The sequence below is a fragment of the Lissotriton helveticus genome, chromosome 1_1, assembly GCF_964261635.1.
Source record: "Lissotriton helveticus chromosome 1_1, aLisHel1.1, whole genome shotgun sequence".
In the NCBI taxonomy this organism is placed as follows: domain Eukaryota; kingdom Metazoa; phylum Chordata; class Amphibia; order Caudata; family Salamandridae; genus Lissotriton; species Lissotriton helveticus.
In genome coordinates this window covers 1,329,619,349-1,329,644,659 of record NC_136057.1, presented here as the reverse complement: position 1 = coordinate 1,329,644,659, position 25,311 = coordinate 1,329,619,349, and positions in this window count along the sequence as shown.

Sequence of the window (25,311 nt, the reverse complement as noted above, 5' to 3'; positions counted from 1 at the left end):
CCCACTCATATAGTTACGACACACCCACTTGCTCACTCATAGAGCCATTCACATGCCACCTGTTCACTCATACAGCCAGCCACTGACACACCCACTTACTCACCAATACCACCACTCATACAGCATGGCACTCATTCACCCATACTGCCACTTAAACACCCATACACACAAGGATACATACAGTCACACAACCACTCATGTAATATACGATGAAAGTAGTGTCACTCAGTAGTCGTGCACCTAGTATATTAATGAAACTTTTGTAGCAGGTTAGTATATATGTTTAACACCCATAAACTCTTGTAAACACATACACTTGCTTGATGGTGTCATCAGTGATGTCATTTGTGATGTAATCGGTGATATCATCAGTGATGTCACTGAACATGTGATGAGTGATGTGATATGTGAGGTTATAAGCAGTGCATTGCAGGGCGGAAGTTATAGTTAGCTCAGGTAACTATAACTGCTGAATTTCATTGGTTTTGTATGAGTGAAATCTCAGCATAACTATAACATCCCTGTAACCTCTGAATTTTTCAGTGAATTTCTACATTTTTTTAATTCTGACTCCTAACCATAACATCCCTGTAACCTTTGGCTTATTAAAGTGCATTATTAAGGTTTTTTTAAATTCTATTTCCCAGCTACATCCCTGTAACCTTTGGTTTTATAAGTGAATTTCTATGATTGTTTAACTAGTAGTCTCCTTTGCGGGAGGTGAAGAAAAGGGGTGGCACCTCCAACCAGCTCTCAGGCATCCTGCTGTAAAGGACTTAATAGAGATCACAGGAGGGCTTCTTGGTCCCCAGGACCGTCAGCAGCCAAAGGAGCTTCATCTGCACAAGCAGGAGTGCGCCAGAGTGGTGGACAAATGGAGGGGAAACATCCTTTACAACAAAACTTTTACAATGCAGTGCTATTACAACGCAGGTTTTACAACGAAAACCATTACAACGCATTGCACTGGGGGGCGCTCTAGGAAAGGGAATAGATTTAATTTACTATCCAACACCTTCCCTACTATCCACGGGGACTGGAGTTGGAATAGTAAATTAAACTATTCACTATCCAGCACCCCAAAGCGCTATGCGTTGTAACAGCATGCGTTGTAAAAACTGCGTTGTAACAGCATGCGTGGTAAAAGCATGCGTTGTAGTGTCATACATCCAATGGGGCACGGCCTCCCAAGTCCTTATAGCAATCATGCTATGTGGGACTTGCTGAAGGTAACATGAGGGATAATTGACATATTTTTGTCCAATATTCACTAGTGAATATTGGACAAAAATATGTCAATAACACTTTGGAGATGTTTTGGGTAATAATATGCCACAATACAATAGAATGTTTGTATATCAAAGCCATTACAAGATGTCTTCCGCTTTCCTTTATTGTAACATGTGCACGAGGGTGTTTGGTATTTAAAAATGGCTGTAAGCACCACTAGACGAGCGTGACCAAGCCGTATTGGCGAAACGCGTCGTGGAGATTTTTTCATCTGCCTAATAAATTCTCTGAATTGGAGCTCTGGGTGTCCTGTTTTCTTTGACATTTGGAAGATTTGTGGAGTGAATATATATAATTATATATATAAATACCTATATATATATATATATTCACTGAAAAAACCATAGGTTATAGACCATATATAGTTAGGAATTAGCATTTAAAAAACCTTATTTTACTCACACAAAACCATTGAAATTCCATATATAGTTAGTTGCACTAACTATATATCGCGCACCCGCAATCCACTGCTGATCATGTCACATATTACATCATTCATGACATGGTCAGTGACATCACTGATGACATCACTGATGACATCTCAAATGACATCACTGATGACATCACTGATGACAACATCCAGTGACTGTACTTTTCTGTAAAGTTAAAATATGTCTTGAGTGGATGTATAAGTGTCTGGATGAAGGATTTAGTAGGTGCATGACTGACTGTATGAGTGAGTGATTAAATGTGTCTCACTGAATGCATGGGTTAGTGACTAAACTGTCTTAATTTGTGCATCATTATGTCTGTTGTTCTGTAAACTGCTGCATGTGTTGATCATTAGCTATACGAGAGGCTATATGTGTTATTAATTGGTTGCCCAAGTATTTCTATGGGAGATTGAGTTTGTGTGGGGGTGGCTGGAAGGTGTGTGACTCTATGCATAGATGTGTGAGCAGTTTATTCACTAGGTGTATGAGTTCAAGAGTGCATGTGGAAACAGCTACATGGGCAGTTGACTGTGTGCATGAGTGTATTGATGAGTGAATGGATATCTCAATGCTACATGTCATAGTAAGTACATATGTAAAACACAGTACATGTGAGAGTTGGCATATATAAATAACTGTGCATGAGAGCCACTGAATGAGTGAGTGGTTGTATCGATCATTGTGAACTTGTATCAGGGATTGTATAAGAGAGTAAATATGTGTTAGTATATGTTTCAATAAGTAAGGTGTGTTTAACTGTATAGTTGAAGAAATGGAGGTGAGATTGTTTCTTTGCATGACTGACTGGGTGTGTGAGTAACTCCATGGATAAGTGGCAGTGTGTGAGTGTCTGTTTACACTGAGTGTATCTAAGGTTATATTAGAGTCTGAAGAGGTTTATCGTATTAGCACAAGAATGATGTCAAATGAGATGTCATCAGTGATGTCATTTGAGATGTCATCAGTGATGTCATCAGTGATGTCACTGACCATGTCATGAATGATGTAATATGTGACATGATCAGCAGTGGATTGCGGGTGCGCGATATATAGTTAGTGCAACTAACTATATATGGAATTTCAATGGTTTTGTGTGAGTAAAATAAGGTTTTTTAAATGCTAATTCCTAACTATATATGGTCTATAACCTATGGTTTTTTCAGTGAATTTTCAAGGTTTTGTAAATGCTAATTCCTAACTATATATGGTCTATAACCTATGGTTTTTTCAGTGAATTTCAATGGTTTTTTAATAGCAAATATCATAAGCTGTCGAATGTCAAGTACGTGGTAAGTAAAAACATTTTTGTGTTTATGCACACTGATCTGCTTTGAATGCTGCCCCCCACCCCTCATTTCTATTAGGAGTACTCTCTCTTTGCAGATAGTGAAGGGTAGTTAACGCAGCCCTTTGCCCCCTTTGTAATACGTCGTGCCTGCTTCTCTCTCCATTTGATTGATTGTTCTCTTTGGTTCATTCTCTATTTACAAACAAGCACAGAGTCGCAATACTCTGTTTAGTCTTTGCAGATAGCGAAAAATCGTGTAAAAAAACAAAAGGAATCGAGCAAAATCAGTAGGCCACTAATGGGATCTCTTTTTGACCTCGCTAAAATAGAAACATTAGGAACAACCTGTTGAAAATAGCAATGCGTATGTACATAAGCGGCGTTCATTTGTGTTCACAGTACCCCTTGTTGATTTTTTCAATCGAGCATTGAATTGTTCGAAGTTAATTCTCTTAAGGATCTTCTCTACCTGCAAACGAGGAAGAATATGAATATTCTCTCTCCCTTTGCAGATAGTGAAGGGTAGGTAACGCAAGCCTTTAACACGTCGTACCTATTTCATTCCTCATTGATTGATTGATTGTCCGAACATTGACTGTTTGGGAATTAGTTCTTTTTGGAGGTATTCCCTGTTTGCAAATAAACGTAGGAAAATCTTTGCAAGTAGTGAAAGGGTACGTAATGCGGACCTTTCTCCCCCGTTGTAATCTGTCATGCCTATCTACTCCCCACTGATTGATGCACCTTTTTCACCCGGACCATTTACTAGAGATACGTCATCTGGCCCGACCAGAGAGCACCCCTAGTGAAAAGGACATATGCAATAATAACGAAGTGATCACTGTATCCTGTTAACAGAAACTTTACCATGAAACAACCTGGAAAGAAAAAAATAGGAAAACGAAAATCAGTAGGCCACTGATGAACATGAACTTTTATTAAACAACAAACAAAGAAACGATAACATAACGTAATGATAAAACCTATTAATGTCCTAGAAACAAGAAAACGTTAAAGTATGCCAGTGGTGAGAGACCAGAAAAACAGTCCGAGAAACCAAATCCGAGAAACCAAATCACCCCTCGCTGTCCCAACTCATGCACTCTGAAAGTTCAAAGTTTTGAGGAGTGCTTGTAACATTGTCTGAAGCCTATTTGCAATTGCTTCATCTTCACTATTCTTAAAGTAAGTGGGGGCTGTTGTGATGCGGTGCCACCCTGAACCGCTTGACGGAGGCCCCCGAGGGACGGTGTCATGTCGCGGACTCGGAGGGGGCGCTTGGCTCCGGCCCCCTCCCCAAGTCGTGTTGCCCTGGTGTGGCCTGAGATCGCCCCCGACATAGGTGGCCGGCTCCCGGGGTCAAGCGGAACTTTTTTCCTTTTGGTGACTCTTCCATTCTTCACCTTGTCCCACAATCCGTTTCACCTAAAGACACGCTGTAGTGGGGCACCCCTTTTCCGTTTCATTTGCCATTCAGCCCGCTTTTGCTACACTGTGCCTCTTCCGCTATTCAGCTGTTTACCGCCCGCTCTTTCGACTACAGCGTCTCGCTCACCATGTACTTGAGTTGCTCCCGCTCTTGCGGTGCAGCGATAGGCGGCTGCCACAGGACTCTCAAAATGGCGGCCATCTCTTCAGATTTGGGCGTGGTCCACTAAATGGGCCTGCGACACCTTGGAACTCGGACGCTTGTCTGCTAGAGCTTGGGCTCCATTCTCGAAAGCGTCCCCTCATCCTTGAAGATTCTACAAAAGTCTTGGGGGCCCCCGACTCCCGCAGGCTTCTGGTGGGGAGCGCCTAGCATGATTGCTCGTGGAATGGCCACGACGGAGCTACGAAATGGTGGTGCTCTCATGCTAACGCCAGCTTCAGTCTGAAACATCCAGAAACACTGTAGACTACCAATTCGATCAGTTCCGGTAGCGCTCCAACGTGACCCGGTAGAGAAGAACTTGCCCTCCCCTCTTTGACTGATGGTTCTTGTTGCCTGTCCCTTCTGTTGTCATTTAACAGAACTATTTAGCCTGCTGAAAGGGGTTGTGTGCCGTCCGCTGGTTGGTGGAGACATTTTGACTATATTCTGGACCTGCGTTGTCGCGTAATGCGTCATATGACGCGCCGCGTTAGAAAGTTTAATAAATTATGAAACACAATAAACAATCCTTAAAAAATAAAAAAAAATAAAAAATAATCAACAAAAGCAACAGCTAGGTAATACACATATAATTTTATCTCCGTGAAGCGGAGCGCTGTTACAGATATATATCTTGTTTCTGAACGTTAATTTCTCAAAATGCACCGAAGCACATATATTGAGACCTAGCAAAGGCACATCGGGCTACCAGTCCCTACAATTTTTCCAAGTTTCGTGCAAATCCATTCAGCTGTTCGATCCTACCGAGAGACAAGATGGCGGCCGCTACGGACTGTTTGGAATGTTTACAGACACCGGAGAGCCAATCAGCTTCGCTTCGCAAAGCTCCGTAACGCGAAAAGTACGCGAAGCGGTGCGCTGTTACAGATATATACCTTTTTTTGAACGTTAATTTCTCAAAATCCACTGGAGCACATATATTGAGATCTAGCAAAGGCACATCGGGCTACCAGTCCCTACAATTTTGCCAAGTTTCGTGCAAATCCATTCAGCTGTTCGATTATTATTATTTTTATTTTTTTTTGCCCCGCGGGGCCCTTTTAAAACCTCCACATCAAACCTAGGGGGTGAGCGACAATGTACTATGCCCCCTTATGGTCATTTGCCCCTTCGCTTTGGCCTCCTCTTGTCTCTCGATCCTACCGAGAGACAAGATGGCGGCCGCTACGGACTGTTTGGAATGTTGACAGACGCCGGAGAACCAATCAGCTTCGCTTCACAAAGCTCCGTTGCGCGAAAAGTCCGCGAACCAGAGCGCTAACCGGTCCGCTGTTACAGATATATATCTTTTTTTAAACGTTAATTTCTCAAAATCCACTGGAGCACATATATTGAGACCTACAAAAGGCACATCGGGCTACCAGTCCCTACAATTTTGCCAAGTTTCGTGCAAATCCATTCAGCCGTTCGGGCTAAAAGTGAGGCCAACCGCCCTATGGAAATTAACATGGGAAAAACGCGTTTTGGGACCCCCCTTTTTTCTCGGCCCCCCCTTGACGAACCCCCCCAAAATTTTCAGGGGCTGCTCAGAAACAAAATGTGCCATTTTCCTGAAAATTTCAGCCAATTCCGTCCACAAACGCCAAAGTTATTAGACATAGAATTTTCAAAAAACCCATAGAGAAAAAATCCTAACTATATATACCTACTGGCGACCGCCAGTAGGTAATATATATATATATATATATATATATATATATATATATATATATATATATATATATATATATATATATATATATATATATATATATTCCAGCAAAGTTTTGGCGCCAAGCTGTAGTGGCCTCTTTCAGCGTAAATCACGTGATTGTGTTTGCAAAAAAAAAAAATATATATATATATATTACCTACTGGCAGTCGCCAGTAGGTAGTTATAGTTAGGACCTAGTTATCATAGGAAATCCACAACATTCTATTTGGAATAACTTTGGCGCTGGTGGACTAATCTTCGTGAATTTCTCAGAGAAAATGGCCTGCTCAGTTCTGCTTCTTCCCTGAAAGTTTGGGGGTGATTCGTTAAGTGGGGGCCGAGAAAAAAGGGGGTCCCAAAATGTGTTTTCCCCATGCAATTTTCAATAGGGACCTTTAGCCAGGGCTACAGCCTGAACGGCTGAACGGAATCAATTGTATACAGATATATGTAAATAAGCCTATGCTCAACATGGCACAGTTCGAATGAGACATACAAATATGTATACATACTGATCACTAAACGTGTAATTATCCACGCATATTTTCTTATGTAGCAATGTCAATAAGTACAATAACGTGCAGATGTACAAATATGTATTCATCACTAATTGTGTATTTATCTACACACTGTCCCTTATGTATTAACAAAGTGTAGGTTTCAACCGATATCAGGTCAAAATGTTTCATCATCGAGTGAATTTCCTCGTAGCCCCTTAAGCACGTTAAGCATTTTGCTTTATAGACAATCCCCACCAGATGGCAGCAACGTCCTGTACGTGCTCAGTAACACGTGCACGAATGTTATTTAAACTCTACGTGAGACAATCCTGCTGTCTTTACCAACAGGACACAGAGGACGAGGGCTGCCTGTTGCTCTGATTCTAAAGAGAATATTGTTTTTCAAGGTGAGAGGCGGCAGCGAAAGGGTTAGATTTTAAAGGGATTGAAGGACGATCTTCATTGCAATCGCCCACAGAATTCTAAACTCCCTTTTACCCTGCAGTGTCAAAAGGCGAATCATGAGCCTTTGAAGTCTATAGAAGACTGACACTTTATTATTCCTATCCACACCACGCAATATATTAAGTACCCACACCCATTTGCTTTCCCAAACAGGCTACACACAGATCTTCCAGTTAGTCCCAGGGAAGACCCCACCAAGACGGTTAAAGATTCGCACTTTTTTCAGGGGTCGAAACGTCGACGCTTTATTATCAAGTGTTGATGATCACCCATGATCCTGAACTAATAATTGGATTAATCTTTTACTGGGCTGATATTTCTTTTTTCTTCTTTCAAAATTTTGCACTGTGTTTAAATATAATTTTTCCATGTAGTATATGTCCATATATTTTGTGGAATGTTTTGTGACATGTAAATATTTTAAATATTTGTGCACATCTAAGTCTTAAATGTTAGTTCAGAAGAACTGTTCTGTGTGTATGTTAATATATGTATTGCAATAAGATTACATCGATTTTTTCAAAAAACTGATAAAATATATAGTGGAATATAAGATAAGTGTTTTGCGCTTTTTGGGTTTGGACATAAGGTACATTTTGTTCTCTCTTTTGTTTCTGTATTTGTTGACTGTTCTCATCCATTTGGAGAAACACAATTGCAAAAAAGGTTATTTAGATTTTTAAGAGTGGCAGAACCACTGTGTCGCATACAGTGCTTAACAAGCACTAAGCAGGTGTGCTTGCTGTTCACATAGGAGCCGCGTGGCACTGGCGGCCCATGGCAGCGGCCTTTATCATTTATTTGTGAACACAAACACTACTGTAGTAACTGACAGTAGTGTCCGCGAGTGTCCAAATCAATTTTAAAGGGATGTATGACATTACAACGCATACTTTTACATCGCATGCCTTTACAACGCGGTTTTTACATCGCATACCTTTACAACGCATAGCGCTTTGGGGTGCTGGATAGTGAATAGTTTAATTTACTATTTCAACTCCAGTCCCCGTGGACACTAGGGAAGGTGTTGGACAGTAAATTAAACGTATTCCCTATCCTAGAGCGCCCCCCAACGCAATGCGTTGTAATGGTTTGCGTTGTAAAAGTTGCGTCGTAAAGGCACTGCGTGGTAAAAGTTGCGTTGTAAAGGATGTTTCCCATTTTAAAGGCCACGGATCGCCAGTACGGTGCGTCGCCCCCCCCTTCAAAACAGTGCCACCTGGGGTGGACCGCCGCCACCGCCCCCCCCTAGCTACGCCACTAAAGACGACAGTGTGCCTGGTGGCTCTTTTTCTTTCTGCTGTGACATCACAGTCTCCGAGACGCATATCAGTGACACAATCCTTCCCTTTTGCTCGACCTGGCAGTGTTTCCCAACTCAACCACCCAGCCAACAATGCTCATGCTTTTCCCAAGGTCACAAGTGTGCTGTTTCCTTAGTTCCCATTACCTTCTTTGTCCGTAGAAGACAGTGTTCATGGAGAATGAAGTAGTCTGGGGTGAAATTTCAGTTACAGTTGTGTAATCGTGCATAATTTTAGAAATGTTGTGTTATGCTCGATATGGGAAATTACACAAGTATGCTACAGAGAGTAAATTAGCACGTTGCACAGGTACAATGCACTAGATCAGAATGCATGCATCTGCTGTTTTCAGCACTTGTGTTTTTGCACTTTTTTTTTTTACAGTGAAATACGTCCATGCGAACAAAATTGACATGAGGTGATATTTCATGCTAAAATATAGCACCAAATGCCTGTTTTGTATTTTACGTACGTATTCATATTTTTTTTATAATTGCATAACTATACGAATGTAAATGTCGCACACCCCTAGAACGAAGATAGGAAATATCATCTCATTAGTTGACCATTTTATTTTGCCTAATGTGTTCTGAAGTCACTAACAGGCAGATAATTAAGCTTGTCATATTAAGCATTTCTCTCTTAAGGAATCCCTTACAGAAAAGTGCACAAAATGTGTGTTTCTTATGAAAAGTAGCAGTTTATTATTCTCCATCTTGAACTGGGATTCAGTTTTCTGTACAACAGAACAATCTGGTGAATTCCTTCGCTATTGATGGTGAGAATACAAATATCCCCCTGTTCTCCATTATTGCAGTAGCAGAACCAGCACAACATGTCAATTTCCCTGCGGTGTTAGTACTTTATTTCTCTTTTTAGGTCTAGCCTAGCGCAGTGCTCAGAAACCGCTCTAGGCGATGACCTTTTGGAATCGGTCTGCACTTTTCAAACACTCCTGCTTGTGGTGCCTTCCACCTTGCAGGAGCGAGCAGCAGCGCGCAAGGGCCATATGTTTCCAATTCGCATGGCCACGCACGCTTGTTGACATTTCTTTAATCTCACTCCCCTGCATGCCTCACCCTCGCCCTCCTTTGTCAACCGTATTTCTTCTTCGATTTCACAAGACGCATCGACTTAAAGAAAATGAAATCTGAAAATTGAAATAGATGTTAACACACAGTTAAGAGAGAGGTCTTGTTGCTTGAGTGATGATAACGAAGCCCACAGCGGTGACTTAAATTAGAATAGTCATTTGAAGTCTGCAAGCTCAGCAAAAGACACGCGTCAGCTCACATTTTCTAAGGAAATGCCTCAACTGCTGCTGGGATCCTGTTCCCGTGTGTTCCTGGTCCTGGAGTAACGCGTGCTCATAAAACGCCTTGGCTTGCATTATTTATATAGTGCTTAGTCTTAAAGCGCTCCAAATTACAGGGAGTCCCTTAGCACACTTTGAGTGCATGCTTCAAAGGGTGCCGTGCTTTTGTATTATTTCTAATAAAATAACATTCTCTTGTACCATGCAAATATTATGTAAATAACTCTACGTGAATAGTTCTCTTTTTTATAAAGTGCACTAAAATATTGTATTGGTTTTTCCGAGGTTGACTGCGTGCAGATTTTCCATAACCTATTTCCATAGTTTTCCGTTTGAAATCTCCTCCTTTCCAATTTCAATTTGAAATGCACAGTGGCAATGAAATGGGATCCAAAGCAGACGATGCCCGCTTCGCTCAGCCGAGATAGTCACCTTATAAGTGTTTAGTTATCCAGCTCAATATCCTTCGTGCAACAATATTATCTGTTGCATGGCTAAACACTTATAAGGTCCCAAAGGTGAGACCTATAGGCTATGCAAATGCTTGTTTCCATTTGAGTTGGCTCTTTTTACATGGAAAGCAAGCAGCACATGAGTACTTTGAGCAAACAATGGTGAGCCTCATCCATTGTCCTCTGCATTCAGTCACCCTACGTTACGAGTATGGACTGTCTAATGGACCTAATGGTAGGAGTTCACCATTGGTAGTTCATCAGATGGTGGTGATGCATACCAAGACCTGGGAGATTAAGGGCCTGATTTAGATCTGGCCGGAGGGAATACTCCATCATAAACATGAGCGATATACTGACCGTATTATGATCCCCATAGCAGATAATGAGATAATATCTCAATCAGGCTATAAGTGATTAGCCCAGAATCACAGAATGTTGAACCAACGCCGATACGCAAACCTGATTTCCTAGTCCCAAAGTCTGCAGCACTGGCCATAACTCCACATCAAAGAGTAGAAAATAATTAGTGGTACTTGTGAACAATAACTCCGCACATGTGTTTTTTAAAATCCAACAACCTGGAGTCATTGATGGGATAAAAAGTGCTACTAGTTCTGTTGCTATGCTCATTAATAGGAGCTGTTATCTGTACCATGGTCTTTGTTTAGGGATGCTCACAACTTCTGTGTCCCTGTGTATGCTGGCCTCTGTGAGCATAATGTGCACCAGCAACTGTGCCTGAGTTTGAGAGAATGTGATCACTAAATTGAAATGACTTGATAATACAGACTACAAATGTATAGCTCACAAAATAAAAACTGAAAAGTTTATTGCAATAAAAAATATACATTCATAAATATGTTGACTTGCACCTAATTTTACTATCAAGGATTTGCACTAACACATGCTATCACTTAAGTCAAACGAGGAATATAAGCCACCACTACAACATTATGAGTTTGATTGCTCCGGAAAGTTTTAATATAAACACATTTGTATAGGTTAATATTTTTGTGCAATCCTTCTTTTTTGCCATTAGCAATTTTGGATGTCTATTTTTAAATCTGTTGTCAAATGCAACTGTGGCATGTGTGCTGTGTGGCCTGTGTCAGCCAAGATCTGTTTTTGAGCAATGTCCATGTCAATGCCCTAAATACCCTCCCAAATCTGCTTGCAAGACCCTCAGGCTCTCCCTGTCCTTTTGTTGTATCTGGAATGCACATATTTGTATTATTGTACGGCTTATTTGTGTATAGTGTAAAGCTAGCCTTTTGCTCGCAATGTGTGTTATTTAGTAATGTTCACAGAGTTCCAGAAACTCCATCCATTTGGCAATTGGAGGTTGCACTGTATATTGAATCTGAATTACTGCAATAAATCTTCTTATCCCTAAAGTCCATTAAAGTCTTATGTATTCACTTTTTACAAATCGAAAACGAAATGCCCATGTTGCAGAGTCCACATCGCTTTGGCTCCACATGTATCACAACCACAAATGGTGTGGCTAAAAGGCTAGGGAGGCTGACTTTGAAGCTAGGGAACAAGGTTTGAGTCTGGCAGGAGGCTCAAACATCCTGTGATTCTGGGCAAATCATTTAATCTCCCCGTACCCCCCAAAAAATGCATGTGTTCCTCTGTAATGCAACTGGTACTCATGTAAAGCACTCTGATACTTGCAGCTCGAGTTCGCGGTAAATGAAACAGAAAAAAACAAAAACTCATAAAACTAATGACTGTGGTACCTAGAGTAGCAAACCCTGCCATCCTGTGATTAAAGAGTGTGGATGTTAAGTGAGTGATTCATCAAAGAGTTGTGAGGGATCCTGGCAAAGGTACAGAGGGTATTTTGTTTGGCAACTGCACAAGTGCATCACCAGGCGTATCTGCTGACGAACCACCTCTGACATGATGACCAGGCATTGATGTATGCCACATGGGGAAGTTGTGAAGTGGCCACCACCCTCCACAAGTTTCCTTGGTAGGGTGACCATAATTTTAAAGCAAAAAAAAGGGACATTTCACAAAAATAGTAGAAGGACTACAATTTTACTTGAACAGAGCGCACAGAATGACTGCGCTAATCACCCTAAAGTTACAAAAAGGCAGTAAGACATAAATTAAATGCAATTTTTAAAGCCAGTATCATGCCTTTCAATAAAATTGCTTAATTATGACAGTTGGTAACTAACCCTGCTTTGGAAAACATAAAAAGGCAACTCCCACAGTTTTCACTGGCCCCTCTCTAAAAACCGGGACAAGACCTAGATTTACCAAAATCAGCCGCGACAACTGGTGAAAAGCCGGGACTGTCCAGGTAAATCCTGGATGCCTGGTCCCCTATTGCTTGGTTAATGTTGTGTGTTGCTATGTTTCAGAGGCCATCTTGAATCAACAAATTCACTTGTTTTTGCAAGTTGCCGAGCTGGAAGCCACAATGTATAAAGAGTAGGACCTGTGTATTACTATTTCACAGCAGTGGTACAAATTTCGAGTGGGTATACTGAACTCCTTCACGTTGCCTCAACCTGTAAATCGAATCGTGCAAACCAGGGATTGCGTCAATACTACGGTAGCTGAGACTGGACCTCTCACACTGTAAATACAGTTTTAGCTTATTCAACTTTTAATTTATTCAGCTGTTCCTCTCTCGTATGAAATTAATGCGGTGGAGTTATATATCTTTGTTTGTTCAATCTATAAATCAGCATATAGAGCATCAAGACATATATGGTAGTATACTGGTGCTGTCCTGTGTGGTAGTCATATTTAATCAAGCTGTACCCTTCACCTGTTAAATTACTTCCTTTTTTGCTACATTGGAAGCTAAATTGCTTAACATATTCTTTAAAATATTTTATTGGTTTTAAATTGTAAATTACAGATCAAAGTTTGCACGTATTCCAATCCAAATACAACAATTTCTCAGAACATAGCAGTACACAATGACTCAGTCCATCATTCCATTGACGTATCCCCCCCTTCTTGACATTTCCATCTCCACAGTTGATGAGATACATAATTCCCCTCTATGCGCATTTCACCCACTCCATTTTATGTCCCATTTTTTAGGACAACCTCTAGATTTATACACATCTTTTTCCGCGATCATACATTTGTCCATTTCCGCTGCCCAAACCTTAGTCAATGGTCGTTCCATTGCCCCCCATTTCATTGCAAATGCTCTTTTAACCAAAGTGTAGCCCAGGGTGGCTAGTTGCTGTTCCACTTCTGTAAGATCAGTGGCCTCCCAAATATTGAGAATCCCCATAGGTGGTGTTAAGGTAATTTGTTTCTCTAGTGCGCCCTGCATCCGTGTACATTGCTCAACATATTCTTGAAATATGACGTGGCATGAATTGCAATGTGTTAATAAATCCTATTCGTTTCTATAATTTTAAAGTGAAATATGCTGACAAATGCAATAGTTTAATATCCCTATTTGATCCAGACCATTATAGCCTCGCTAGCTCTAAAAGGGCGATAAAAGCTATCATCATACCAATGTTCCGTAACAATTGATTTCTAAACAGTTGGTCTTAAAATGTGCATCTGGATGCTGCATGAACCTAAGATTAGATGGCAACCCAATTTGCATTCATATGTTTTCAACATACATATGTGCGCATCAGTTACCCAACGCAGCCAAAGGATAACTTCTATCCTGGTTTTTGATCGCCGAATGTTCAATATCTTCAATTTGGCCTCTTTTTTTTAAAGAATTTTTATTTTTCTCACCAACAGCACAATACATAAGTCCATTATGAACTAGTAGTACGTTATACAACATTGCAGAACATTTAGGCACATTCAGCACTCTAGGCCCATACCCTTGCATTACATCACAGCTGTTATCTAAGCCCCGCTCAATGTCCTCTTGGTCGTTATTGTTATTCCATTTCTGAATCCTCATCGTCCTGGTCTGGCGGTGGATTACATATTCAATTTGGCCTTTTGATAGTACTACCTATGTTGCTCCTGTTGCATACACATTCCAATATTTATAATAAATTCTGAATTGCATGCATTATCTTCAGTGATAGTTCGTGCTTTTAATCAAAAGTTTAATATTCCTTCATGTTGACACCATAGGAACATGCCTCATACTTTACACATTTTCAGAATCCACTAACATCTTGCAATAGCCAAACTACGCCACTGTTAATAGGCTTCAAAAAGCTATTGATAAAAATATCACCAAAAGATCTCGTTTTCTGACATTGGATTTTGGGGTGTGAGTCCATCGGTGTCTTTAAGTGTCCCTCATGCTTGAGAACATATCAGTTATTCCACAATATGGTCTTTACATTATGCTGTTTACTATTTAGTATGAAATCTTTTTATTGAAAGATTGCAGCAGATACACAAAAAACCATTTGCCGATATAGCCGCCACATCTGTTAGCATAGCAGAGTCGAAGGATCAAAGGGGACAGACAAGTCTATCTGCCGATGCGGGGTTAAGCTAGCTTAAAAGAGCTTCGTATATGCAAGCAGTTGACAGAGGAAAAAAACACAACAATGTTATGTTTATTTAAATTCCATATAGAATCTTAATTGTAAATCACCGTCATCTATTCATTTGTATTAATTGATTTCCCTGTTTCAGTTTCACTTGTTGATATCCCTCTTGTAAGATGTTCAGTGTATAACCACTATTTTAAAATATATTGATAATATAATCTGGCTCTTTCTCAAAGTCAGTGTCCCATGCACAGATCCTTCGGGCCCACATTCACTGGCTATATGGGATGCTCCATTTTAATGCCTTAGGATGACCTCCATAGCATGTAATAAAGAATTTCTGGCTGTGCTCTTCTGTTAGATCTTTCTTTTCAGTCCCGAATTCTCAACATACAATGCCAAATCCAATATATCTATTTTAGTTTTGCTCTGAGTGAATGTGAGCTTTATATTGCACCTGCTATTATTAGATTTATTAAGGTATTCTTTCAATATTGATTCTTCACCCTTCCAGATGAGAAAAAGATGATCAATAAATTGAACGCATAGCACCACTTTATATATTGATTACAGAGCGGTGGTAGCTACTCTGCAATTTTAGTTAGCGTGACCGAAGATAGGAATGATTAGATTATTGTCCCTTAATAACTTTGCACCCATTGAAGAATATTCGCGAAGCCTTACAGACCTACAACCCCCTTTCATTCTCAGAGTACTGAAAGTTTTGCAATGTTTCATCAAGGGGGTGCAAAGAAAAAAGAAGCATCCCAAAAGGGGCATATAATCCAATGAATTGTATACATAGATGTTTGTATTTTGACAAAGTTTGGAAGGATTATATATTACAGTGTGCAGATGATTCTTTGGGGTACTGCAGGTAAGTAGGGAAGGTATATTATATGTAAATTTTTATAACCATATCTGCTGCTGTAGCACCGTGGTACTCCCTAGGTACATAGCGAAGACAAACCATTAGCTGATTGGCTAATAACTGCCCCTATGAAAGTTAAAGGCAGCCATCTTGCTTTCTCCTCAAGTTTCCCTGCGCTCTGTGTTCTGCCTTGCAATATAGGTAAGTGTTAGGTTTGGTACTTTTCCACTGGGAAATTACCACTTTATTAAAGTGGTAATACGTTGTGAAAAATATTTTGTTCCCATGGTACCAACAAAAGTAAAAATGTTTTTGTTTTACAAAAACACTGTAAGGTACTACATTTGGTAAATATAAGGTACTACAGTGTATTTTCCAATGTTAACATATTTTTAATATGTAGAAAAAAGAGTGCTGAGTTCCCTGTAGAGAACTAGTAAATTATAGAGAAAGTTAGATATACCAATGGTAATTTTACAAAATAATTTTGCTGTAACACAGTGGTAACACACAACTCCCTATTTATACAAAAAACTAACTATTCACCTATATCTGAAGGTGTAACGCAGAATACAGCAAAAGTGTCCTAAAAACAACAATCCTGCCTTGAACTTTTGTAAAGCCAGCCTTTAGCCAATCAGCTAATGATTTGGCATCATGTACCATGGAAGTACAGTGAAATACACCCATATTTAGCAAACATACAGCATTTACCAGAGGCCCCTACACTTTATCGCTCACAACTTGACGCTTTTGCACTGTACCCTACTCCAATTTACACAATTTCACTACATGCTACTCCATTATGGGCCACGTGATGGTACACTAGTGCAGTGAAAATTCAACAGCATACACAGATTTCAATCACACATTGCTCATATATCAACCATACCAAATGCCAAAGAGTAGTATATAGATGTTTTATTCACTACTTGAATGCATAACAAATATATATATTTTTCTATCCAGCAAAGTATCTAAATCAAATATACAAACTAAAAAAATTGGAGATTGTCATATCCCGTATTCACGATTCACATTTTACTGAAAATTGAAGTGAAGTGGTGCCTGGCCGACCGTTGAAAATATAAACGAAGAGTATAAATATGTAAGGCGATATATTAATATTATCAAGGATAACCCATGGAAGTGTTCCATGTCCATGTTTTAGATTGAATGTTTATCCTGGAAGGAGACTTGAATAGGATTTTGTGTGTAACCGTCAAGCCCTCCAACTGTTCAGTTTTATTCAGAGAGATTCTCGTATTGGCAATCTACCTGCTACCATATAGGCGGGTTGGCACTTGAAGGAGAAGAATGAAAATATAACCCCTCGGTCATCGATATCAATATATTTGAAGGAACAATGTTTGAATCTTGAACACATTTGTATAAGAAAGCCTGAAAAAGGTGGTTTGGACCAGTTACTGCCACCGAAACGCGTTGCCCTTGGCCTTTTTTATAATTCTTTTTGGTGTTCTTTATGATGCTTACATATGAATTGTTGACATATAAATGAAATATTTTTAATTATGTATTAAATATTGTTTGTGATATTGAACTGCGGAAATAAATAATCATTTTTAATACTGTTGATGTGTTTCACAAAGTGATCCTTTTAAACATTGTTTTTTAGTTTGTATATTTGATTTAGATACTTTGCTGGATAGAAAAATATATATATTTGTTATGAATTCTAGTGGTGAATAAAACATCTATATACTACTCTTTGGCATTTGGTATGGTTGATATATGAGGAATGTGTGATTGAAATCTGTGTATCTGTGTATGCTATTGAATACTCCCAAAGGGAATTTTCTTTGACCTGGTGTCATTACTGTGTCCTGTCCCTTTGGAACGGAGGACCATTCTCCCAATTTTTGGTATATTTTAGTACACTAGTACAGTGTACACCATTCCAGCTTCCACTGCATTGTACTGAAATGCACTATACACCACTACACTGTACCACATTCAACTGTATGCTATTGAGCTTTACAAAAGTACAATCTGTGCCACTCCACTAAATCACACTTCACTGTACATGACTACACTCTCTGCTTCTATAATTAAACCGATTGAGTGGGACGCCACTGTACTGTATGCTGCACCACTATATGGCACTTCACTGCACGTCTAAACAGTTACCTCCGCTAAACTCAACCTTATTACACTAAACGCTACTAAATTCTAAGGTACTCAACTCTATTGCACTATATTTTATGCTATTCTACTTTACACTATTGCAATGTTCTGTAATAAACTGAACCCAATGCACTGTATAGCACTCCAATATATGGCACTCCATTTTACGCATTTAACTTTACAACTACTACACTGTACCACACTCTACTTTTTGTGAGCCCACTGTACACCACTCAACTTTACACCACTCCACTCTATAGCACTCCAGTATGCCCCACTTCAGTGTACGCTATTTCAGTTTACACCACTCCACTGTACCACACTCCACTGCACTCTATTTCAGTACATGATATTCCGATAGAGGGCCCTAAACTGTACAACCCTGCAGTATATAGGACTACACTCTACGACACAACAGTATATGCGAATATACTCTGCAATAACTAAAGGAAGTCAATCCACTTTACCACACGTCACTGCATGCTAATCCACTGCATACCACTGCACTGTACACCACTACACTCTATGCCACTCCACAAACACAACTCTATTGTATCTGAGTTCACTGTACGCCACTTCACTCTATGGGACCCCACTCTACGCCATTCCGCTGTATGGCATTCCACTATTAAATGCTCCACTATACCTCATTCCACTTTACTCCACTTGATTGTTCCATAATATACTTCCCTAGAGTACACTTTACAACGCTATCAGCCACTATATTGTACCAGACTCGACTCCACTAAACTAAACTGTATGAATATTACAAAAGTGTTACTAACATTGTAAAAACCATTGAAATTCACACAAAACACAAAGGTTACCTGTCAGTTATAGTTAGGACAACATTATTTAGATTTGGTATACAAAACCAAATTAAGCACCACAAACATTAGAAATTCAACAATTATATTTATCTCTTAATTTAAGGTTTTATGCGCCACTTTTACACTTATTTTTATCTTATGTGTGCCAAACACCCATTAAAATACACAAGCATAATACATTCATAACTTATAGATATCGTTTAAAATGATCATTTACACACCGCTTTCATATTACTATGTCATGTTTATGAGTCACAGTTTTACACCACCTTTCAATTAATATCACTCCTGAACTTATGTACATATTCACCTCAGTCACCCCACTACATTAACTATAACACGCCCCATCTCATTGCACTACTGGTACCCTTGGATATGACCAACGTTATAGCATATGAAATTATAGTAGTAAATTAAACACTTATGACATCAGAAATAATATTATTAGCCAGAACACAGTGCATGCTACAGTGGCAATTTGAATGGAGGGATCATTAGTTATTGTTATGATCCCAGCTACTGCTAAACCTATTATATTAGTGGGAGAAAAAAGTGAGCCCACTATGAAGTTTGCCAATACTTATAAAGAGGGTTTTAATTCAAAGTTTGGATTTGTCGAAGGATTAGAACACAATTATTTTTAAAGACAATGTTATACTGCTTAGTCACATAATTTGAAATATGTCAGTAAGTATAAGGTACCAAGGAGACTATTAAAGGAGATTTTATGACTTTAATAATCTAAGTCCAGAAATTAGGCCATGAAATAAATATATGGTTGTGGACAGTAATACCCTCAAACACCACAAATCTAAGAAATGTTTGCACAGATGAGTTGTGCTATTACATTTCTGCTATTAATTTGAGGTCAGCGTATCACCACAGTTTGCTTTCGGTAGAGTAAAAATCCTTGACACATTTGTAACAGCGTTAGCACATTTGAATATTTGTATATGCTGTTAGGTATTACATAAGCAGCATCCATTTTGCGAGAACTAATGTCCCAATGGTTCCGGGACATCTAAATACACATACACTAATGCTTGCCAAGTATATTGCAGAACATACTGTGATCGTAGCAGGGGATCAGGGAATTTTAAGAGGCAAGTGCATGACAGTAAAGAGGAAACAATTTAAAATTGTTGCCTATAATGTTGATTATTTGGGGTCCACCTTACAACCATGTATAGATATTTGTTTTGCTATTGACTATGGTGCCATTTGACAAGTCTTCGCAAAACTTTCCATAAAAAAACGTTCATCAATTTCAGCTTCTTCCTGGAAAATTTCAGGGTGATTCGCCCCCTCGCAGCGGGATGCCTGGCTTTCACCTTGTGGATACCCTGTCGGGGTTATCTCACAGGGGAATACCAGGACGGGTTCCCTAAGCAAGCGCTTAGAAACCGCTTGGTGATTTGCGCTATATAAATTCCTGTACATTTACATTTACATTTCGCTAAAAGAGGCAAAGGAAAGGTGGGAGGCAAAACGTTGATTTCCCCTGTTAATTCCCATAGGACATTTTGAGAAGCAATACAAAATAATTGCTGAATAGAATTGCAACAAATTTGGCAGAAAGCTAGAATTTGACTCAGAAGACCTGCTTTTCTTTGTTTGATTTTAATCTGTTCAGCCCATTCTGTGAAATTTGTATTTAAAGAGGTTCTTGGGATATTCATTAAGGGTTAATAAGTTAGGTGTATAGACGGAGTTGGTCCAACTGAAGTCCTGTAGGAGTCTCATCGGTGCTGAAAAATAAAATCTCTGTTGACTTTTTCAGTACCCTGAGATCGGTACCAATCCTGCAGTACCAAGAGATCTAATAAGTTGTTCACAACTCGAAGAGAAATGTTGTAGCTGCTACTACAGGACTCAGGTACTCAGTCCTTGGGTTCTGAAGTTAAAATAATAAGATATTAGTGGCAGGATAGGGACAGCCTGACTCCCTGGCACTGGAGGGGGGTTTGACTAAAAGAAAGACAAGGTGGTTTGGGTGTCTGTGGAGGATTCAGCATCTGAAAGGAGTTGGGAGTTTGGGCCTTACCAGAGGCCTAGCCCTGCAGCCAAATCCCCGCTGCGGACTATGCTGCTCCAAACACAGGATGTGCCCACAGCCCAGGCTTCAGTTTGCAAACCGCACCCATCTTCCCAGCCTGCACAATACAGGGTAGAGGCTTCATGGCGCTCATAAGTGCGTTATTGCAACATTAATGATCATGCGCCTATAGCTCACAATATATTAATGCACATGTAATGGGGCTGCTGTGGAATTATCCTATATTCTTTTTTGGACTTAAAACAGACTTCTCTGAAAAGTGCACTGAAGTGAGCGCTGGGCAGCCATGTGGTGGAAACATGATAGACAGATGTGGCCCTGCCAAAGCAGATAACATTTATGGGAATCAGGTGTCACACGTTTAACTTGAACATGTGTGTGTCACTTGTCTGTGTACATTTAATTAGGATAAAAATGAGATGTTATAAAGGCATTCAGTATCTGTTCAGCAGACAAGGTAGTCACCACCGGCCAATAAATCTTGGGCTTTGAAGACTGTTTCTTCTGCCTAAAACAGTGGTGATTGGTTTATAAATATATAATACCTGTCTTATTCTTCGCCCATTACCAGCCTCCCTCTGCGCCCTTGTCTGTCTCACTCTTTTGAGTCTAGACTTGGTGTATATGGAGTTCTTGCACAAGGTTCCAGGGTGCCATCCAAAAGGACCTGTTTTGTGCTCAAGATGCCTTTGGAGGAGCATGATAAGCACTAGAAAGGTTAATCACGAATAAATAGATCTGCATATTCCAGATTGGGCTATTGAGATGCAGAAATCAAACCTATAATGCAGCTTGAACACTATCAGGCTAAGGCTTTTCCCATACATCTCTTAATCAACTTTTACCAGCTGTAAGGGAGAGGTATTTATAGGCCACGTGCCAAAGTCATGATTGACTCTAGACGCCAACACTATATTCATCGGGATTCTACCCCAGAATAATATTGCAACTTTCCCCATTTTGCAACATGGCATTTTGTTTTGTCCAGCAAAGGAGCATTATCCTTTATCATATCAGTTATGTTACGGCTCACTACAATACACACATATCTTAGTTTAGGGAACACCCACTTGGAAGGCATTTTATTCAGAGGGTGCTTAGCAGGGCGAGCGGTATGCAAGGGCAGTGTGGGCCGCTGCCCAGGGCCCCGTAGTCAGCCCTCCAACTTGGGGCCTCGCACCAATGTGACACAGTCAGGTCACGGCACAAAATGTGCCACTTTGCAAATGCGCCACCTTAGCGAGCCCCCTCCCCTTGCCTCACTGCTATGGTGTAGCGAGGCAAACCCATGGGTGGGGGGCAGTCCCTGTTGCAAGCAGGCACATTCCTCAGTTTTGTCCTGCAATTAGGTCTCCTCCTCCACCCACGCAGAGGCACAGCCGGACGACTATTGCCCTGTTGTTTAGCTCTCTTGCAGTCTTAACCCTCTCTGGAGGTAAGCAACCCTCACACCTTCAGCCCTTTATGAGCTGTTGAGAGGTGCTTGTAGGCGACTGAGAGGGAAGGGCTGCAGCTATCTATTGAGATGCAGAATGGGTCAAGTCAATGCAAATTGGAGGGGCCAAGCACATTCCCATTCTGCCCAAGGCCCTAAGAATCCTAGAACCCCCCCCTGGCGCTTAGAGGTGTATATTGACATTGCTACACTTGTCCACCAGTTTACTTTGTTTACTGAAAAGCTTAACAATCTTGCCATAATCTCAGAAGATCCTAATGGAAGCGCCACGTCCAGTAATTGTCACTATGTTGATATCAGAAAATAAATAATGTCAATTTTGTTTTTCCTGCTGCCTTAGCAATGCCTTTCCTTCAGCTGATGGCTAGTGCTAGTGACTCCAATAATACATGGAAAAGTAATGAGACTCAGTGCTATGTTCCTCTGAGCCCTTTTTAGGGACCGGAAGAGGTAAATCCACCCAACCCAATCAAGGCTTCTTAAGCGTCAAGAAAAAGTGTTACATTGGTCATCTTTCACTTTCAGTAGTAAGTGCATCAGCAGTCTCAGGAATAAGGGTCTTCCAAGGGATACGCCCACCTGATGTCTCTATATTAGTAGCAATATCACTTTGTTTAATCAGTAAGCTAATAGACTGTCACATTTTATTTCAATCTGATTTAATTAAAGAAACAAGCCTGTAGTTAACACAAAGGGGAGGGTCCTTTCATGTGTGGGCATTGAGGATGTACTTGCTCTGTTGAATTCCGATATGAGGCTTCCATTTGCTGCCCTCTCCTTGAAAATCATGACAGAAGACCCAGAATGGGTGTGTTCATTTGGCAAAATTCTATTGGGTACCCTGGTGCTCTTCTTGTATTGAAGGAATCAACTTAGCAATTTCAGCTTTTAACATGTCATCCTTTAGTTAGCCACACAGTTCAGGTGGAAATGTGCTAATGATAGTCCTACCTAAAGCCACGTTTCCATTGTAGAACCTTTCCTACAAGTCAGAACAGAAAGTGGCAAATTCTTCAGTGATAGCTACTCCGTGGGTAGTCGTGCGATCCTGTGAGTCTAGTGCAGCAGACATTGACTGTTTTAGTTTTAAATACACTGCTATCAATCTGACAGTTTGTCTAGCTGCACGTACGCTTTTGATGTGAAAATAGTATTAAGCTCATATGTATCTTGGGTTAGGCAGACCTGAGCAAACATTTTAATTATGGCAGCAAAAATCTCGACTTTTTTTGTTTTGTTAATGCAACATTTGAGAAATGTTCACTATGCTTTTCGATGATTTTTTTCAGACCGCACACACCAGGCATGAAAAGGTATTGCGAAATACCAGCAGGAGGCTATTTCACGCAGAAAATATAATGCCAGGTGATATTTTCTGCATGAAAATATCATGTAGATCATGTTGTGTTCTTGGAAGAAGTTGGCTTAAAATGGCATTTTGGGGGCTGTGGCCTGGCGGTCTAACATGGCAGACGCGCCTTAGCGAGGCTCCCGCAGCTCTACCCTAATCCTTCATTAATCCGGCACATCTAGCTAGCCTGATTACTCCAGTACTTTGATGGAGTCCCAAGACACCCTACAGCTGCAGATCAGGGGCTCTGGTGGTCGCAGTTTCGGCACTCAGCGGATGTGGTGGGCAGTGCGGTGTGCGGCTCTGGTGCGGCAGCCTAGACATACCGCGAGAGAGGACACGCTGCTGGCATGCTGAGACAGCTACCCATCATTGAGCTGCAGGGGTGGCTGTGCCTGGAGTGGTAAGGCCATTTGGGGCGACGGCTAGAGGCGGGAGGCCAGCGACACCCGGCCTCTGCCTCACCGGAGTCTCGGCGACTGGGCCGGGCCACGGCGCGTGGTCGGACGGGGACCGCTGATATCCCTTGGGACATACAGGCACTATTGGCACTTTCCCAGAGAGCACCCCCCCATCTTTCTTGTGGTGGCTGCGAACGAGGGGGTGCAGGCGGACCTTGAGAATGAGGCAGAGACCGCCACAGCATTCTATGGCTGGCCGGGCAAAGGAGACGTTGTACAAAGTGCATATTAGTGGACCGTGGCCTACCCTGGGCCCTTGATGAAATTCCGCCAGCTGGATCGGGCCGCAACATGGTGGAGGCTCTGCTGATCGGGAACTTGTAGGGGGACCGGGGGATAGTGGCGGGAAACCACTCCCCCCCCAGGAGGCTGTGCGAGGCTCCAACCTACCTTGAAAACCTGCGCTGCATGATTCGCTGGTGCCCCGGTGGCCGGATCACATCAGTGGCCCCCTCCCCACCCCCGGCTTGGTCGTTGGGGCTGTGGAGGCTGCCAAATTAAGGGACCCATTAGTGCTATATCTGGTGCTGGTTACGTCGGTGACATCGCGCCGATAGCTGGGACTCCTCATCTATTGCTGATTGAAGGCCGTGGCAGCTATAGAGGGGGCCCCCTTTGCCTCCTCTCCTTCTGGATGCTCCATGGAGATTGCCGGTCGGAGTGAGACTCTGCGCTATTTGCCCTCCTGCACTCCTACGAAACCTCTCCCATGACCCACACAGCCGCCACACACCTTCCCATCCGCACTATCCATTACAACCCTCACAGGCCCCCCACTCAAAATAATAGAGGCACCATCTCTAACAATCTGAAAAAAGTCACCCTCACTCTGCACCCCTCCGCCTCCCTCACTACCCCCCGACTCAAATGCACCCTACTTAACTGCAGATCTGCCTCTAGACGCGCATCTGACATAGCCGACCTCATTGTCGCACATGACCTAGACCTTACCATACTCACTGAAACCTGGCTAACAGAATCCTCCTCCCCCTCCTTGACATTTTAGTTCCTCCCAACTACCACATCACCAGATTAGACAGGACTGTCAGGACAGGAGGTGGAATAGCATGTATTCATCGTAGTAACCTTTCAGTAACCAGAGCCATCTCTCCTATATTTATACACTTTTGCCTTGACCTCAACAGTGAGGGCAATCCAGTATGTTCTCTACATATTATTTACCACCCACCAGGGGACAACCTCACCTTCACTGAACACCTCATGGACTTGATCACAACTAACTTGGGTCGACAAAACACACAAATATTCCTTGGCGACTTCAA